Consider the following 18,654-nt stretch of genomic DNA (forward strand, 5'->3'; position numbering starts at 1 on the left):
GATTTTTTTAAATTAAAGGACAATGTTTGCAATAAATGTCTTTTTATTAAAACAAATGTAATTTGGGTTTGGGGATAGGAAAAGATCAGGCATGGGATTACTGGTTTTGTAATCCAGTTCCATGGAGTACTGGCATCAGCTATAAAGCAGCAGCACAATGTCAAAACTTTGCTTTGCTTTTTAAAGCTTTTCAAACAACCCCCTTCCTGCTCCACACACTCAGGCATTTTCTAAAATCTTTGAGTCTGGAGTTGCTTCACAAATGACTGAGCAACATCTTTTCCAAGAGGCAAAGTATCCACTTTCTGGGCTTCTACAAACACAAGGTGCTTGCAGAGAAAATGATAAACTGAGGAGAGCAAAGCAGGTGGCTCTTGGCTGTAGGAAGCAAGAGGAGTGAGGTTCAGCACAAGACAGACATCACATGGGACTTGCTGGAGCCTGGGAGTCTGTACCATTCAATCTAAAATGGACATTTCTCATTATGGGAGAAGAAACAGGGTACAGGGAGTGCATGCCAAATATCTCATTCCCGTGTCATTTACCAGCTGCTGACTCGTAGAACAGCAAATGGATTAGCAGCCAAAGCATGGGGGCCAAGCTGCTTGCTCTTTATTCAGGATCCACTGAAGAAGGACTCTCCCATGTCACATGAAATCACATCAGACTTCAGAAGGAACAGGGCATACATGAGAAAAGCATATGTTTTACCAGACTGAATTAAAAGGATCTTTCCCTAATTTAAATGGCTTGCTTCTGTGAAAAGGAAGTAGAAGATAGAGCCTTGTCTGGACACAGAATTCATATTGCTTTAAACTAGAGCAGCAGAGGTAAAGAGGCATAACCTCTCCTAGTCTGGAGGCAGCTATAACTCTATGAAGGTGTTAATGTGGCTATAACTTCCATTAGTATAGCCGTGGCTACAACAGGGATACCCCTGTATTTGTATGTGTGTGTCTACACCCCTCCAATGTCACACTCCTCCCAACATGTTACACTACTATAGAATCTCTGTGTAGACGAGGCCTAATACAAATTTGGGAGCAGGCATTATAGAGGTTACCATATCATCAGCATCAAATGATTCTCTCCAAGTTATTACTATGTTAACTGTTGCAGCTGTATACTCCTATAGCAATGTCTGTGCAGCAATGCCCTTGTAACGTTTACCCCTCTTCAGGGCTGAAGTTACATTTAGCTCACTTGCATGGTTACAGAAGCAGGGAGATATAACAGGTAAATTGTAACAGCTGATGACCACAAAGCACTCATGTTTTACAGCAGTTAAAAGTTGCATCTATAGGTAGCCTATGACATAAAAAGATCATGAAAATTGATTGTAACTTGCTATGGAGTACAGATGGTTGATCTCCGTGTCAACCCTCCTCATTCCAAAACCTCACAGCCTTCTCATCACAATTCCTGTCAGAATTGTGGCCCTGTGGTGGCATAGGCTCTGCTCCCTGTTGCTAAAGTAGGACACAGTACTCAGTATACATGGCATGTAGAAGTGCTTTTCTTCTGTCAAAAAGCATATGCAAACACAGCTACTCAGGCATGCAAAAAGGCTGTTTTCTATGCATTCAAGTAAAATATTAAGAAACATGGGACAATCTTTTTTAAAAAGTACCCTTTGCCTACTGCTAGAAACAGAAAAACCTTCTGTTCCAGGGAGTAGCTGAGAGGGATGCTAAAGATACTGCACTACCACATCCTTGCATTAAACTTTTAAGCCAGCAAAAATTTAAACTGTGATACATCATTTACCATAGAACCACAGAATGCCATCAAGGGACATCATCATCTTGAAATGTAAGCCATTTTAACTGGAAGAGGTGAAAATATTTTCAGGTTCTGTGCCTGCACAAGTTTTGTCATGTGTATCTGTGGTTTTACAATCACATGTTCTTTCTTTTTAATGCAGTTTCCTTCAGACATTGATGTGTCAATGACCCACGCAAACACCAGAGGAAATTGTGTGTGAAACTGACTGCACACAAAGTTCTATCAAAGGGACAAAGTGTTTGTGCAAAGTAGCTACATGAAAATAGATTTGTGCCTTCTTTTTATCTTGCAGTGATTATCACCTTAGGCATTATTTATAACAGGAGAAGAACCAACCTTTTCAGACAGAAGTCTAATTTTTAATTTGACAATATCCCTTTTAAATAAAGTCATTCCATCTTAGCTAGGTCTCATTCCTGGCTGATGGAGTCAAGCCACCATTCCTGGACTTAGTATAAGTTTAAGTTCTTATTTTCATATTTTAAAACCCTTGTAGAAGTTGTGCCTTTAATTGTATCTTGTCTATTGGACAGTCAACAGCTGGCATGTAGAACTAGATTTCAAAAGCAGTCCAGGCCTGACTATCAGGCACTCAATAACCACAAGTTTTCTGAGAATTCTGGCCATGATACATAATAATGATAGTCACTTTGATGCTGCAGTATTGGGGAAGGGATGAGGCACTGACAGGCATGGTCACATACACTAATCTTTACAATAGATGGGGGTCCCAGTGCCAATGGGAAACAAGCTGTCCTCTAAGTTTTAAGCACCACATTATATAACACTGGTCAGAACCAGTTTAAATCAGCCTTAGAGGTGCTATTCTACAGCTAAGCCACTGAGATCAGATTCTTTTTTTAACTCCCTGAATTGGAAATATATGTTAAGTGCAATCATTTTCTCTCTTTTTCTTCTAAACAGCAGCTGTCAGGACATAGAACATAAATCTGATGGCTCTCCTTAGGTTTCTGCTCAGCAGTAAGGGCTGTCCAGGTGACAGGTCATGTGCCACATTAACTTGGAGAAGCAACAGCTTCGAGTGAAACAAGAGAGAGGGGCCTCTAGGAACAGAGTGTGCTTGGCAGCAATAGCTGCTGTGTCTATCCACTGAGGAGAAAAGGAACAGCCTTTTATTTGTAAAGGAATTGAAAGCACTGTCTGCTAGTGCTGCCTACAAACTGGCCAGTCCTGCGGGGCTTGTCTTCTTCCTCAGAGCTGTAGCATGAACTCTTGAGTTGCATACATCTGCAAAGTTCTTGCAATACCAGTGTCTAAACTCTTCAAGTTTCTTAGACTTTCTTTCTTAGTCTGAAAAGGTGCTGCCTACAACAACATTTTAATCCTTTATGTGGTGTTACTAGAGAGTGTTAATAATCCATACTATGTTCTCAAAAATCTATGAATCAATGAATCTAGAAAGGCCCATTATGATCAAACACTCTAACATACATATCACAAGCCAGAGACTGCACCCGGTGATTCCTGCATCAAATCCCACCATGTGCGTGCAACTGAAGCAGTCTCTTTGACAATCAGTCTTCTTAGCTAATAGTTAAGACCAAATTCACAATGAATTTGAAATCTAAAAAAGCTGAGCTCAGTAGTAAATAGTGAGCCTTGTATTATATGGAGTTTTGAGGGGAAAAAAGAAGGGAGTGAGAATCATAAAGATACACATGTAGACTATGAAATGCAAAGCAGCTGTCAAACTGAAAGAAAGGAACAGAAAACCAAAATCAGTGCCCACACAGGAGAGTTAAGGGATCACTGTTGACGTAAGAGAAATATCTACCTGTGTACACCTCCCCCCTAGGGCACAGGTATAAAAAATACAGCCTGCAGGCTGTATCCAACCTGTGGAACCATACGATACAGCTAGTGAGTCTCAGACCAACCCTGCCTACAGACCTGGTCTGACACACCGGCTGGACCAGGTGCTGCTGATACTGCTCACAGAACAGGGCCTGGTCCAAGGCACAAGCTGCATGTGCTGCCTGTGTCAGACCAACCCTGCACTCTGGCTTCAGGTATGGTCTGGATCGGGCCATACTGGAGTCAACTGGCTGTTGGGGCTAGACCTGATGCTGTCTGCAATGCAGGGGCCAGCATGGAGCACATGGTGCATGTGATGCTTCACCAGACAACCCTGCATGCTAGCTCCAGTGTGCCCAGACAGCCCAGAGCCCAGCCTTGGCTGCCTCCGGAGCCAGTACTCAGATCTGGGCCAGCAGGGTGCTGTATGCAGCATACATTGTATGCCAGTCCCTTGGGCCACAGGCAGTGCTTGGAGCATTTGGGTCTAGCCCACATACTGCATGCAGTGCAAGCCACAGAGCAGGGCCAATATATACTGTCTGCAGCCCAAGTGCTGGCAAGGACAGTGTGCTGCACATGGGCCACCAGACCAGCCCTGCCCTCTGGCTCCAGGATGACTGGATCCAGCCCACATACTGGCCCAGAGACCCTCCCTCCAGCCCATGCTGCTGGATGAGTTTGTCAGCCCTGACTCCAGGGATTGGATGTACTTTTAAAATGTTTAGTGTTATTTAATAAGTTAGATTATCAACAAAATTTTGATTAATAAAGATAATCATTCAGTTTTCAGCATATTTTTTCAACCTTAAGATGGCTGAAACAATATGCCAAAACTGGATATGCTAAATAAATAAAATTCAGTTTTGATTGGCAGGATATACATCTCCGTATCTTGTCATCTGTGATCTTTACATTTTTATCAAACCCAGAGAATGAAATGCATCTACACACATGAGAACTTTGCTGACCCAGCCCAGCAGTCATTACATGACTGATGACGAAGTGAAAATACATTTGAGCACATATGAATGTCTCACTGTGAGTCAAAGCCTGAGACAGCCAAAACCTGCAGAGGATGACTAATGCGGGTGTGCTGAAATTGGCTAACCAAACAGACTTGAATACAATACCTGTCCAGGTATGAACTAAAAAACAAGACTAAAAGAACAAGTCCATTTGTATATAAAGGGACAGCATATTCTGGGCTAAAGAAAACTATGAATAGTGTGGTTGAAGCCATGCCTAGAAGCAGCTTGTGGTTTTATAGATTTTGTTCCCTGTCTTTCAACCATAGCCTGGCCAAGTCTATAACGCAAATATTTACCTCCCTTTGGATTTTCAGGCAAGGAGCCCTGTCAGAGCATTTCCACTCAGCATGTGTAATGGTGAAGGGGGAAGTATCCTCTGTGGCAAAGAGCAAAGGAAAGAACAGGGCAGAAAGAGGATGGGCTCCAGACAGCATTGTTTTCAATAAACAGTCCTATAAGGCATTTTAGGAAGTTTGGTGAATTAACTTCTAAAGTGCATCTCTTTATGACTTTTTGGTCACAGCATTTTATAAAACAGTCTTCTTGAGTAAGGATGCCTGAAGTTCGAAAGTCTTCACTACATGTGTAGGGAATAGTTGTGCTGAGATGTCTTTTTTTGAGCTATTTTAAACCTTTGACCCTCAAAGGTATTAATTTTATTCACCTTTCTCTACCTTGTGGATGGCTGAGCTGATGCTGCCTCCTGCAACTCTGTGACATGTGAAGAGAGATAAACAGCTAGCACCAGCTGTTAATGGATCAGAGCCAGGAAGAGCTTTGAATACAGAATGTGAATGTCTATATGCGTGGGTGCACGTGCACGTGTCTGTCAGAGGAAGACAGCTACTTGTATAGTCACTGGATCATTCTGTCCTGTTTAGGTACAATGAACGAATTTCAGAGGGGTGTTAGCTGTCCCCAGTGCAGCAGTGCCTTCATTTAAACAAATGGAGAGAACTTGCTGAGTTTATGATAGAGATTATAGAATGAGGTTGTCTGCCAGAGGAGGGACGTGAACTCAGTAACCCAGTCCTCTCAAATGTGCATCTTTCTTTCCTGTAGAAACTGAAGGCATTTTAATGAACTGAGGGTCTTTTTTTTAAATCTGTGTTTTACTTGTCTTCTTTTATCCACCACAGAATAATTTGGCTAGCTGAGACAGCACACTCTACAGTAAGTACTGATTGCAGTCTAGTTCCTTCATTATTAACAAACAGATGAGGTGAGTGTTTAATCAGGTGAGACCTGGATTAATCATCACATTAGACAAGCTTTTGCCAGGTCACTCTTTTGAGAGTGAGCAAACCTCACTCCTCATGACATTTGTGTGGCCTAGAAGGAACCAGGAACTCCCAAGCTACAATTCTGTCTCTGACACTGACTCTCCTTCTCCTGGTCACTTAACCTCCCCTAATCTCAGTTTCCCTGCCTGTAAAGTGGGATAATATTTACGTGCTTTGTAGGGTGTAATACACAGTTATCTAATACCTGCATGGTGCTTTGAAGATGAAAGAGCTAGAAGAGCATTATTGCCAACGCCAGAACATGAGACATTTCTCTTCCCCCAGACCCACCTCTGATTACTTGTTTTCCTTTCTCCAATTCTATGTACCTAAGGAGGAGATGATCAAAAACCAAAAGCAGGACTCAAGATAAGTGAACGGACGACGATGTACAGTGTCAATATAATTTTCCACAGTGTTCCCTAACCTTTATCTAAATACATTCATATACAGTGAAATGACAGCATGTAATAGGAAAGAGAGAAAAATCATATTCTACTTTGTGTCCAGCTGCTAACTGTTTCCAAAGATGGGTTCAACATTTTGGGATTAGTAATGCACCCCAATATGCCTCCAACCAGTGATGGGAACATAGGACAACTTTATCTCTAAAGATTCCCCTGCACTGGCAGAATATTCCCAAGGTCATCTCAACTAGGTTTAAGGTAGCTTTGTGTCACCAGACTGGGGGTGGGGAGGCTAGGGGAAAAGTCACCCTGACCTTGATTAGACTTTTTTTCCCCCTTCTTATTGTGTTTGGATTGCACCACAGATCAAATAATCTCTGAAGAAAGGAATATAGTTTTGTTGAAGAATTATCCTCTTCTGACGCTGATCTGTATCCTGTAAAACCACAAGGATCTATATTGTCAAGAGTTCTCACAGATGGACTCTGATCCTCAAAGCAATGTCTAGAAAGTGATTATTCTAGGATTCTATATAAGACTTTGCTGCACTGATAAGCAAGGACTGAATATAAAACACAAAGAAGGTGCTGTCTTGAACCCACAAACTGCAGAATGCACAGAAATAATCCACCTCAGTGTGCTGCAGCACTGCACTGCACATGGTCTGCAGCCACCTGCGCTGTTCTGACATCCTTGCAGCACTGTAAAGCCCCAGTTCATTGGTGTGCAACAGCCCATGTCACTTCAATTTAAATGAAGAAACCAAACCAAGAAAAAAAAATCAGAAAACTAGGACCAAATGATTACCAAAAATGGTACCTTTGATTATATCGATGTAAAAAGAAATAGAGATACTTATTCTTCAGGGTCAGCAAAACATACGTTTCCACAGATGTTAGAAGAGTGAAAAAAGCAGACAGCCCCCATCCCCACCACTGAGCATACACTGCTACTAAATGAAACTATTAATCTCACTAAGCAATAAACTATCATAAGGTTGTATGCACAGCAACAAAAGCAGGAATTCCATATCACCTAGCAACCAGGTTGCTATATCAAGATATCCAATTCTTCAATAAAATGCAGCATAAATTCTCTTATAAATAGGCACCCACACATGCCTTTGATAAAGTGCAGTACAGTACGACTCAAACTACCTTTTTATTGTGCTTACTCAAATATATTGCTTTGCTGCAGCCATTGAATGACTAGTTCTAAGAAAAAACAACATCAAGACTACAAAGTAGGTTGGGAATTAAGACTTAACTCAGACTTTACCAGACACTTATGGATCGCAAAGAACAGAATGGGCCATTTTTGGTTAGAAAAATCCTCTCCCCTGCACAATTCAAGAACAAGGCATGAAATTCCCAACAATAAAGAATTATACGTATTTATTGTTTATAATAAACCCTTCCCCATCATGTGAATTAGAAAATTGGAGTTGAAATAGTGAGTGGAGGACATCAATAGTGGGTTTTGGATACTGATTTTAGGCTCTTTGTTTTACCCTCCACATAAAACACTGTAAAACACTAAGATTTCTTTTTAAACTCTTCCCAGGGAGATCACCCTGCTCCTTGTTATCTTGTCAATGGTACAATTTACCCAGTTTGCTTTCTGTCAATACCGCTTTTCACAGTTAGATAAAAGACCTTATATCTGCCTGGGATAAGAATAAACTTGGTCTTTCTCTTCCTTTTCTGTCATGTTAAAATCTTATTCTTTTGATATAACTTAATATCAAAGCTCTCAGAACTGAGGCTTTGTTTGGGCTAAAGGTTAACATTTTTCTGGCATCTTTCTAGTTAACAGGATTGACAGTTAAGTACAGATGGGACTGAGCACCACAGCCCAGTCAGGTTTCAACCCAAGTGTTCCCAAAGCAAGGTGGAGTTCAGATTTGGTTCTGCCCATTGCAGCAATCAGATAACTAAAGAAGAATTCTTATAGGCTGTTTGGTTCAGGCTCAGTCATACATAAATTATGTATGATTCCTGCTCAGAGAGTTCTGACAGTGATGACATGGTCAGCACATGGATGAAGCCTAATTATTCTAAAGCATGGCTTACCATGGATGTCAATTAATAGATGATTTTAGCTTCTGTCAGCAGTGATTAGGCAAACCACACAGCTACTATTCTTGTAAGAATTCAAGAGCGTTCACAAGAGATGCTAACCCAATTTCCTTCTTCTGGGTGCATAGGAATGAACTTCCTTTTGTCTCTGTTACACTAGATATAGGTCGTAAGGGTTAGGGACAGACATTCAACAAGCCGGAGCCTGAATTAATTCAATCTTTGCAGGTTAGTCTAACCTAACTATGATTAACCAATTTGCAACTGCACTAATTCCCTGTGGACTGAGGAAATGCAGGCACGTGCCTGCAGTTGCTCAGGCCAGGGACCGGGGGGCGCTAGCATGTGTCCTCGGCTTCAGGGAAGCTGTGCTGGGGGTGGTGGCCAGTCTGGGCAGTAGCCTTGGCTGAAATGGCCAGGGAGGGGTTTAATTCCCTCCTTCTTGTCCCACCAGCAAGGACCCAAGCCAGGTCTGCCGGGTGCTCCTCCTTCACTGCTGTGAGGGCCAGGCATGGCCAAACACTGGCTGGCACGGCCCCCAAGGCAGACGGGGCACAGGGGTGGGGGGTTATTCCCCCCCTCTACCCCCACTATCCCTGGCGGACTGCAGCCTGGTCTGCCTACCATGACTGCCGTCGCCACGGCTCACTCCCTGCTAGGGGAAAGCAGTGGAATAAGCCCCCTCCTGCTCCCTCCACTGGATGCCAGGGAGTGGGGGGAATAACCCCCTTCTTGCCCCCCACCTAAGAGGCCTTGCCAGCTGGCCTCTGGCTGTGCCCCTGCCCCTCCCTGGCTGCCTGCAGTGGTGAGGGGGCAGGGCTCTTGATGGGGGCAGCAGCTCCTGTCATGGCGTTGGGGAGCACAAGTCTCTTCCCTGCAGGGGGCCATGCTGTGGGGTGGGCAGAGCTGTGGTGGACTGTGCGTGGCAGCACTGGGGCTTGGAGGGGGCCAGAGCCCTCCAAGCTGCTGCTGTCATGGTCTGCAGCAGCTTTCCGTGCTCTCCAGTGCACCCACCCCCGCCAGGAAGGGACTCATGCTCCAGGAACCTCTGACAAGGGCTGCTGCCTCCATCACAGTCACTCTCTGGCCAGTTCAGCCAAAGCTACTGCTGGGGCTGGCTATGCCCTCGCTGCTGGAGCAGCCAGCATGGAGAAGTGCAGGTCCATGCTGGTGGGACAGGGGAAGAAGGGGAGAAATAAAACTTCTTCCTTGCTCCCTTCCAAGCCAGCATCTAGCCAGATCCTTGTCCCTGCTTGTCCCTGCTCTGGCTGGCGAACAGAGGGGCAGGGCCAGCCCTGCTGTGCTGGAACAGAGAGCCTATCCCAGTGAGTATGCTGAGATGCTGGGGGACTCTGGTTTAACTTAGCCAGGAAGGGGCCTGGGACAGACATTGCATAAACCAGCTTGAACTCAATCATTTCAGTCTGCTGCTACATTCAACCAGGCTTATCTCAGACCGGTTTCAGCCATTCTGAAGTTGGTTTATATGTACTGAATACATACCTACAATACAATACCTACATACATACAATACCTGTACTGGTACAGGTTTAAACCAGTTTTTGATTACTTAAACCGGTTTGTGTGTAATGTCTGTCCCTAGCCAAGGGGACGAACTCACAGCCTGGCAGGCAGTTCTAAGAGGCCACATGTTCATGTATTCTGAGCATAAACATGATCTTCCAGAGGCCAAATGATGGAGCGCACTACTGATGACAAGCTTGGAAGCTGACAAGTTTGGAACCCATCTGAGCAACACAACATAACTTCCTAATAGTCTTTATATTGGTCCTCATTTGGTTCAACTGAAGTATTAGGTGGGTTCAATTAGACAAGCACTGACATGACAGTGGAGCCTGGAAGCTTCAGAAAGCTTAACAAAACAAGGCTTAAATGGCAAATGGCTACAGAAGCCCAGCTCCTCAAAAGGTAAACACCCAACTCCCACTGATTTCAAATACCTTTGAGGATCTAGATCAGTATGTGTTTTTCATATTATACTGAGGCCTGCCTGTGACTGGTCTGTGTAAAGCCATCTAATTTAAAATCCCGGGCACATGACACTGTGTCTGCTTTAGAGCACACAGCCAATGAGTCTGGATTTTGTTCTTTTCAGAATCTGCTGATAGAGCAGATAAAGGAGATGTGAAACAAAAGACGTTTCATTCTATTTTTTTTAAATTAATTTTGTTGAGTTTCTGGAGGGTTCATATGGGCCAGAGCAGGAATGGCTTGATCAGAGAAGCAAAACAGAAGATTACATAGGACTGCAAAATATTAGGAACAGCAAATTGCTTAGTGACTGTTTAGAGTACAAATGACTGGTAGGAACTGAGGGTGCAAATATTTTCCATTATGCCTTACACAACAAAAGCATGAGAGAAAGCACTAGTTCAGAGGTCAAAAAGCTTTTCTGACTCTCCAAATACAACATTGGTACTTTGGAAACATTGTAGTCATCCTCATGATGCCTTCTGCCATGCTTACCCTGATGGGCTGGCACCCCAGAAACCCAACTGCATTGGTATTGATTAGCAGCTAGATTCCTCAGTCCTAACATTTACTTCCTTTACAGCTGCATGGTGGCTAGCAGTCTCAGTTTGGCAGGGACAGTCTGAAGTTTTTACGAACAGTTCTTATAACCTGAAGTCGCAGATTACATAGGGACGATACAAAAGATATTTAATGGAATTATTGTGCAAGCAGCAGAGATGCATTCGTGAGAAACTCAGGAATGTGTACCTCAAGCAACATTTGAGAAAAGCACATTGATTATTCAGGGGTACAACAAGAGATAAGAGTACACAATGAAGGGACTAAGGGACAGGAGGAGAACCTCACGCTGCCTTGTCAGTGTCTCTGTTGGGATTGAGAAAGATGCCTTTGTGGGGAAGAGCATGGAGAGATGCCATACGTCCAAATGGACTGGAAGTATAGAAAGGTTCTTTCAAGATGTCAGAGTTGGGGCTTCCCCTAAAGATGCCAGGTTGAGGTAAGAATTATGAGATACTAAGTCTACAAGACAACTGCAAACTGGTGTGGGACAGTTTGTCAGAGTGGAAGATTGTATGGAAAGAATGGGGCCTCCAGGGGCACTGACAGAAGTGATGTTTTGTCATGCAACTGGCCTCCTGAAGTATTCTATAGCTGTGCCCTGACATAAGAACACAGCTTCAGAGCACTTTAAAAGTGCCCAGTCACATGACAACCATGACAATACACTCACTCCACCCTCCAGCGCAGGCTGGGTAAACCCCAGACCAAGCTTCTTCCTCCTCCTCCCAGGGGAGAGAGGCTGCAGACACACAGCCACTCCAAACTGCAGACCCAGCAGCAAATGTCTTTTGGGTCAGGGGAATTTCTGTAACTCATGGCACTTCCTGTAAAGCACCACAAGTTACAGCAGGCAGGTGCATGTCTGTCAGTGCAGATGTTGCAGCTGCTGAATTAAAACCCTTGAACTCTGGCTTCATCTCTTCAGTGTCTCAAGAAGAGAAATTGAAACATAGGCCTCATGCAGCTTTAAGCTTGTTTTAAGGATGAATCTTTCCTTTCAGATTCTCCACTCAGTATCGCCCTCATTAGGACTAACACTTGGGGTATGGAGGATGGGAAGAAGGACAAAAGCAAGCAAGCATGAAACACAGGGCTCATACGTGCCCCAGTGACTGCAACAGCAAAACATATCTCAAGGTAAAAGAGCAGTCAGGTCTTTTTATTGGGCACCTTACTCTACATGACCCCTGTATACAGGGGCACCTCCTGTCCAATCCATGTCTCATTTACATAAACCAGGCCAGGAGGCAAGTTGGTGAATGCTGGGACAGATCTCTATAGCATGTGAATTACCTGGAAATCACTGGTAATTCAAGTGATTTTATAACCACCATAACCACTTGCTTAGCCTCTTCTGGAGGAAGATAGAGGAGAAGATGCAGGTTACCTCCATCTCATTGTTAGCTGAGTGCAGATCTGTTGGGCACCATAGATTGGCTTGCTCAACCTGTCCACATTTTCCTTGAGGGGTTAAATTCTGGAGATCTTCTGGGCCAAAAAGGGGAAAGGTGAACAGACCTGGACATTTTGATCCATTTTTGGACTTCCTCAAGAAACCATAGGATTTCACATCATAAAAACTGCCTGAGCATAATCTTCCCTTAGGAGGTTTGGCATGGAATGGGAAAGACATGCCAATTCCTGGCAGCCTAAAACATGCAGCAAACACTATTTCTTTTGCTAAACAAACTTTCTAAAGAACACCAAGACATCATGGAAAACTGAAAAAACAAACACTTTTCGGTTTGAAATAATCCTACTTGTGTGTCAAACTAGCCATCTCTGCCCTGTTCTTTTGCAAGGACATTTACCGAAACCAGGGCCAGAATCACCCCTGGGACTGCAGACTCCTGACAAGCAAAAGTTCTTCTGAAGGAGACATGACAGAAAAACAAGCTATGCAAAAATTCAATTCTCCTCTGCCAGGCAAAAGTGAATAGAGACAGATGAGGAGGGGGGCAAGGCGAAGCAAGCCAATCCCCAGGGAACTGCTCTCACAAAAGTATGGCTACAACTCCAGCTTGCTTTCTTCTAGTGACACCCTTGGGAGAAGCTGGCTGTAGTACCAACTGATACCTTCCCAATGCAGTGAAAACCTCCTCTGGAGGCACACACTGTTGTAATGTTCTGCATTAGGGGTCTGTAGGAGTCTGTCTGTTCCTAGAGCATTTTCTCTAGCTGGTGCCCAGTCAGAGGATAATCTCATACTGTTTGGTACTGGCATTCATAGCCCTCATTACTATTGGGCCTAGCACAAACACAAGGTAAAAGATAGCTCCTGACCCAAAGAACTCCCAGTCAGGCTTGGTTGCCGTGAAAATTATTCTACAATGACACAAAGAGGATTCTGACTTCAGAAGATGAGCCCTAGGAGCACAGGAACACTCTGACACCAAATCCTAGTTAAAATAAAATGTTCTTCTCACATTTGAAAAAAAAGACAACAAAAAGAAATGGGGGAATGAGATTTAGAGGTTAGAGAGAGAGAATGGCTTCTGAACAGCATGTTTTTACAGCTTTTCTGGGAGGAGTCAGTGGCTCTTTCATTGAAAAGGTTTTATTTAGCTCCATGCTTGAAAAATAAGCAGCCACATACAGGGCTGTTTTTGTGCTGCTGTGGGTAAGGACAAATTATATGGAAACATACGATTGGCCAGTAGTAATAACAGACATTCACCAATGCTGAAAAGAGGACCGGGCTAAACTGGAGAGGCCAGGATCTGCTCTTGAGATATGTGGAATCTTCCTGCTAAGCCAAGCATAGGACTGAATATTTTTACTATTTGGGCTCTGAAACATGAGCTATTCCCTGGCTAGGGTTGCAGTGAAAGGGTTCAAGGCCAACAAGCCAGCATTTGGAAATTTACTTTCTAAACTCGCCTTAGGAATTCAGGAACCACTTTGGGGCTCAGCATCTATTCTGAGTCTTTGCAGTGGGCTCATCTTTTCAGTTCCAGAGTCTCAGATTTTTCATTAGCCACGTGTTATTGGAACAGTGTTAAAAACAGCCTGTCACTATTATATTCCTGATGAGACTGCCCCTGAAGTCTGGTGTGTCTGGAGGAACTGAGGCCTGTATGGAGTTCTGTCCAGCTTCGATCTGTTCAAATACGTCCACTAAACCCTTCAGTCCTAGACCGTACTGCTGAGGAACACTCCATCTCTCAGAGCAGTGGTTGGCAATGTTTCAGAGCCTCAGACCAGAACAACTCAACCTGGAGCCAAGGAAGGCCGGTATTCTAACCTGGCCACCACTGCTACCACCACTTAACCCCACTGCCTTGCCTGCAGCTTTTTGCTGTCCGGCCCTGACACAACCCTTCACCACCTGGTCCTGGTGTGGGTGTAGGTGAAGGCCCTACCCCACTTGCCCCCCACCCCCTGTGTTAGCACTACCTGAAGCACTAAGGTTCAGGCTGGACATCAGGAAACTACTTTACAGTTAGGGCTGCCAAGCTCTGGAATGGGCTCCCAAGTGAGGTGGTGCTCTCTCCTACCCCAGGGGTCTTCAAGAGGAGGCTGGACAGATATTTGGCTGGGGTGATATGACCCCAGCATTCGTTCCTGCCCAGGGCAGGGGGCCAGACCTGATGATCTGTTTAGGTCCCTTCTGACCCTAAGCATTATATAACTCTGAAGCCCCCTGGATCCAGACCCAGGTCATATGTTGCTGACCTGTGTCTGTGAGTGTTTCCTTTTAGACACCTTTTGATTTTCAAGGGATAAGGAACCAAACAGAAACAGCTAAGAAAACTCAAATGCCACCCCTAGTCTGTATTCCTTACTCTTCTAAGCTGGTCTACACTTGAAAGTCTTGCCAGTTTGGTTCTATTGGAAGAGTCCCATCAGCAACCACCCTTGCAGAAGAGATGTGAAAGGACAGTTTCACTCATACACCAGTCTCTCCAATGGCTTCCCCCGCCCGTCAGATCTATGTCAGATATGGACGCAAGTTTTTTCACATTCTTTACTGATGCAGCCATAGAGATTACTTTGTCAGCAGCAACACACATCTTTTCCTATTAAGCTCCACCTATTTCACACATGCATTTTTTCCTTCCTTTTCTTGCCCTCCTAATAGAATTTGGCTGCACTTGAGAATTTTCCCAGGAGCAGGCTTGGCCCCAGTTAGATATGCTGAACATATTTAGATGGTTTTCTTTTCTTTTGGGTTTTTTAAAGCATTCTGTCAGCAATGCCTTTGGGGATTCTTGAGGAGTGGCTGCCTGTGAAAGTGGAGAACTAGACTCAAAACCTATCCCTTCTAGTTCTGTAATCCCAAAAGGGATGTGTCAGGGCTCTGGAGCAAATCAGGAAGACAAAAATCAAACTGGAACATTTCTCAGCTCTGGACTAATGCAAAAAACTAATCCCAGCTAACCCCCTCAGGCTTGCAGGGGCTTACCCATTGCACAGTCTAGGATGCAAAATGACTAAAAAGGGAATACTTCACTGCCTTGCTCTCTGACAACTCACTGTAAGCAAAGAAAGGAATGGTTCTGAAAGCTTTGAAATGTGCACTGTTTATCTATCCATCCCTCTCTGGATAAAGAGCTCCTGTGAAAGGAGAAAGAGGAGATTCAGGGAATGCAGAGGGGAGAATCCTGAGAACCTATAGGAAATTTTCCCCTATGAGGAAAGGACTATGCCAGAACTAGGGGTTCTGACTCCTGTCCTTTCAGTTACTGCTGTTTTTAAACATAAAGCTCATGCTGTTGTTGAGTTAGTTAAAACCAAATAAAACATAAGATTGCTCCATCCACCATGCCACCACAGCCTGAACAGACGGCACAACAAGGGGAGGTCCCGTACTTACTGCAATGTGCTTTGGAGAGGAACAGCCAAAATTCAGGTTAAGGTGCTCCACAATTTAAAGGAAAAAGCCCATCTGGAAACCATTTTGAAATGAACATCAGCAAACATGGTTTTTGCTCTGGTGAGAGCAGGGTAGGGTTTTTCTAATATGGTTTCTGAAAGCCTCTCTAACAGTTACCTAAGTGAGCTTATCTTGAGAATGGCTTTCAAAATTCGCTTTTAGTTAAATCACCCCTGTCCACGTGGCTGGAAAATGTACGTCAATTGGAACACTTTAAATGCCAGGTAATTAAAAATGTTTCCCTGTACTATCAGCATCTAAAGCACCTATCACCATTCTTTTCAGCAACTGTTCTCTATGTTTGGAGGGTGTCTGACCTCTTTGGACACTACCACAAGCTAAAAATAACTCCAACAACAATGGTGACATCTAATCAGTCTTTTCTGCAGTATAGGGAAAGCAAGGAAGTGGGGACAGAGAGAACTGGCAGCAGATTTTATTTTTAGGACCAGAACATGAACAATAGTCAAGTGAGGTCTGAATGGGAATGAATGAACAACAAAGACACCTTCCCAGGTAACAGTGGGACATATCCTGGAAGATACAGATCAGAGTAAGATGCTTTGCTATGCTATACTACAGCCTTGTGGCATTTATCTTTGCAACATTTTCTATACTTAGCTCCTCACTTATGACATACTGTACCTGCATTGGGAACTTTAGCAATTCAGTATTACAAGTGTAAAATAGCTTAAATCCTTCCCACTTGGAATAGTCCATAACATGACTGCTGTCCCTTCTTTTGACACCAGCATCTTGTTCCAACACTGATGTTGCCCCTTTACAGAGTAGCAGCAAGTGACGGGACTTTGCAGGTTGGCTTCCTGGTGGAGGGGAGATCATGATTCATCACTGACACTGAAAAGAGTTTAAGTGTAATTTGCTTTATTTACACAAGCCCTACATTGAGACTGCCCTACACATGATGTTTAACTATTTCCTTATCCATGAAACACAGCTGAACAGTACTACAATCAGTTTTGCCTCAACAACAGTAATCAGAGCACAGGGCAGAAAACAAACTCTCCCAGATGTTCACACAACCTCCTCACTCCCCAAGCTGCCAGTGCATAAACCTTTGCATTACTTGAAACAAAGCACTGGGCTACACCTAGGCTACACCTAGAAAGATGTTGATCTCTAGGGGACAGAAATAGAGCTAGTCCAAAATTATATTCTACAAACTTTCTGGAGTCCACAGAAAAAAAGCTCTGTTTTGGTGGGCCTAAAATGACATGTTGAAACAACACTCTTTTCCAAGACAGCCACATTTTCCCCTAATTTGATGTGCTTTCAATTTCTTGTTAGATGGAGACACATTGTGATTTTCACATGTACAGAGCAGACAAAATTAAGGTTGCAAGGATGGTGTCAATTGGTTGCAGTGATAGAAGTGGGTAGCTGACAGAATTCTTGAATGGATTGTTTCCAGCTTTTTCTAATGTAATTTGGAGAATAGCATTATTTTTTAATGAGAAAGAAGGAGAAGTTAGTAAAAAATCCATTGGAGACTCATTCTTAAATCTTTGCACTTAAAGGACAGAAAAAACTAAAAATCCAGAATGTTATTCAAGATATTAAAATGCTTGCAGCAGTGTAAAGGCAGTTTCAATCAATGAAAACATTCATTTTATTGAAAGACATTAACAGTTGTAGGAACATTTAAATACCCCAACAATCTATTGAACTGGAGCACAGTCAAAACTTACAGCCTTATTTTCCAAAATTTCTTTGGCTAGTACATCAAGACACAGCATGAACAGGAGAATATCTAACTGGAAAAAAGTAGGTACTGCTTCTGTTATGACTGTCAGCAATGAAATAGTTAACAAAGTTAATGAAATAACCAGGTGTGAGAGTTAAACTGCATGGAGGGAGTTCCCACTTCTCTTGTTGCTATTGTTTCAGTCTCTCTGGAGATTAGGAAGGACAAGTCTTCAATAATATTGCAAAGGTTAGCTGAGCTACAATAAAAGCTATACTTCTCTTTCTCATTTTAATGGAGAAAACAATAAAAGTCTGTAGGATCTTATTCTTGCAAACTAAGACTATTGCTCATAGTCCTGCTGTTCAAGGCAGATGAACAGCAGGGCTGTGAACTATATTTCAGGAGCTGATTACGAAGTGCAGAAAGTATTAGGACTTGAAGGGCAGTTGCAATGAATGCTGAAGTTAGGAGCTATTCCCCAGATGCAGGAGAAATATCACAGCCTGTGAGGATCACATCATCAATCAGAACTCAGATGACTCAGAATCCAAACCTTTCACAAGTCAAAGCAAAACTTCGTGGACCTGTGCAAGGAGTTTGCTCTGACTCTCCAATGCCAGAACACCTCATTAAGAGAAGCCACGCCACCACAGAAGCAGGTTGCAATACCCCTGGATGCTGACTACCTCTGGTCCTTTCTCTTCCCTTCAGACTGAGAATTATGTTCCTTAGAGTCCTGGATTGGGGTCTTGTGCCATCTGAGGTCAATGGGCCTGCCAAGAGAATGAGAGACATACACAGAAACATATTTTGTTTATGAAATAAAAGATCCATTTTACATTTTGTGCCATGACAAGGTATGCCAGGGTAAGAATCATAAATTACTTTAACTAAAAAATACATGTGTGCACATGGCAGGTATGGAATCCTAGAACCAGTAGTGCTAACAATATGGTTTCAGGTCAGGGAAGCCTTAGAATATCTGCTAGAAGTCCCAGAGTAACAAAAAAATTAGGCCAGTGAAAGAATTCCATTTAACCAGACAGTGGGATGTTCTGGGTGCCTAGTGAATGAACAGCATCCCAGTGAGCAGAGCGGCCTACCAAACTACTGCA

General features: G+C 43.4%; 1 protein-coding gene across 1 annotated transcript in view; it reads right to left on the reverse strand.

The window, feature by feature from the left end:
* Positions 1-15,944, reverse strand: part of ASCC1 (activating signal cointegrator 1 complex subunit 1) — a 122,792-nt gene extending 106,848 nt beyond the window's left edge. The window contains exon 1 of the mRNA XM_090057017.1: positions 15,772-15,944. The gene's annotated coding sequence lies outside the window, so the exon portion shown is untranslated. The remainder of the gene's footprint in view (positions 1-15,771) is intronic.
* Positions 15,945-18,654: the final 2,710 nt, after the last annotated feature.

The sequence above is a fragment of the Crocodylus siamensis genome, chromosome 7 (assembly GCF_052110815.1).
Source record: "Crocodylus siamensis isolate JL-2025a chromosome 7, ASM5211081v1, whole genome shotgun sequence".
Lineage (NCBI taxonomy): Eukaryota > Metazoa > Chordata > Crocodylia > Crocodylidae > Crocodylus > Crocodylus siamensis.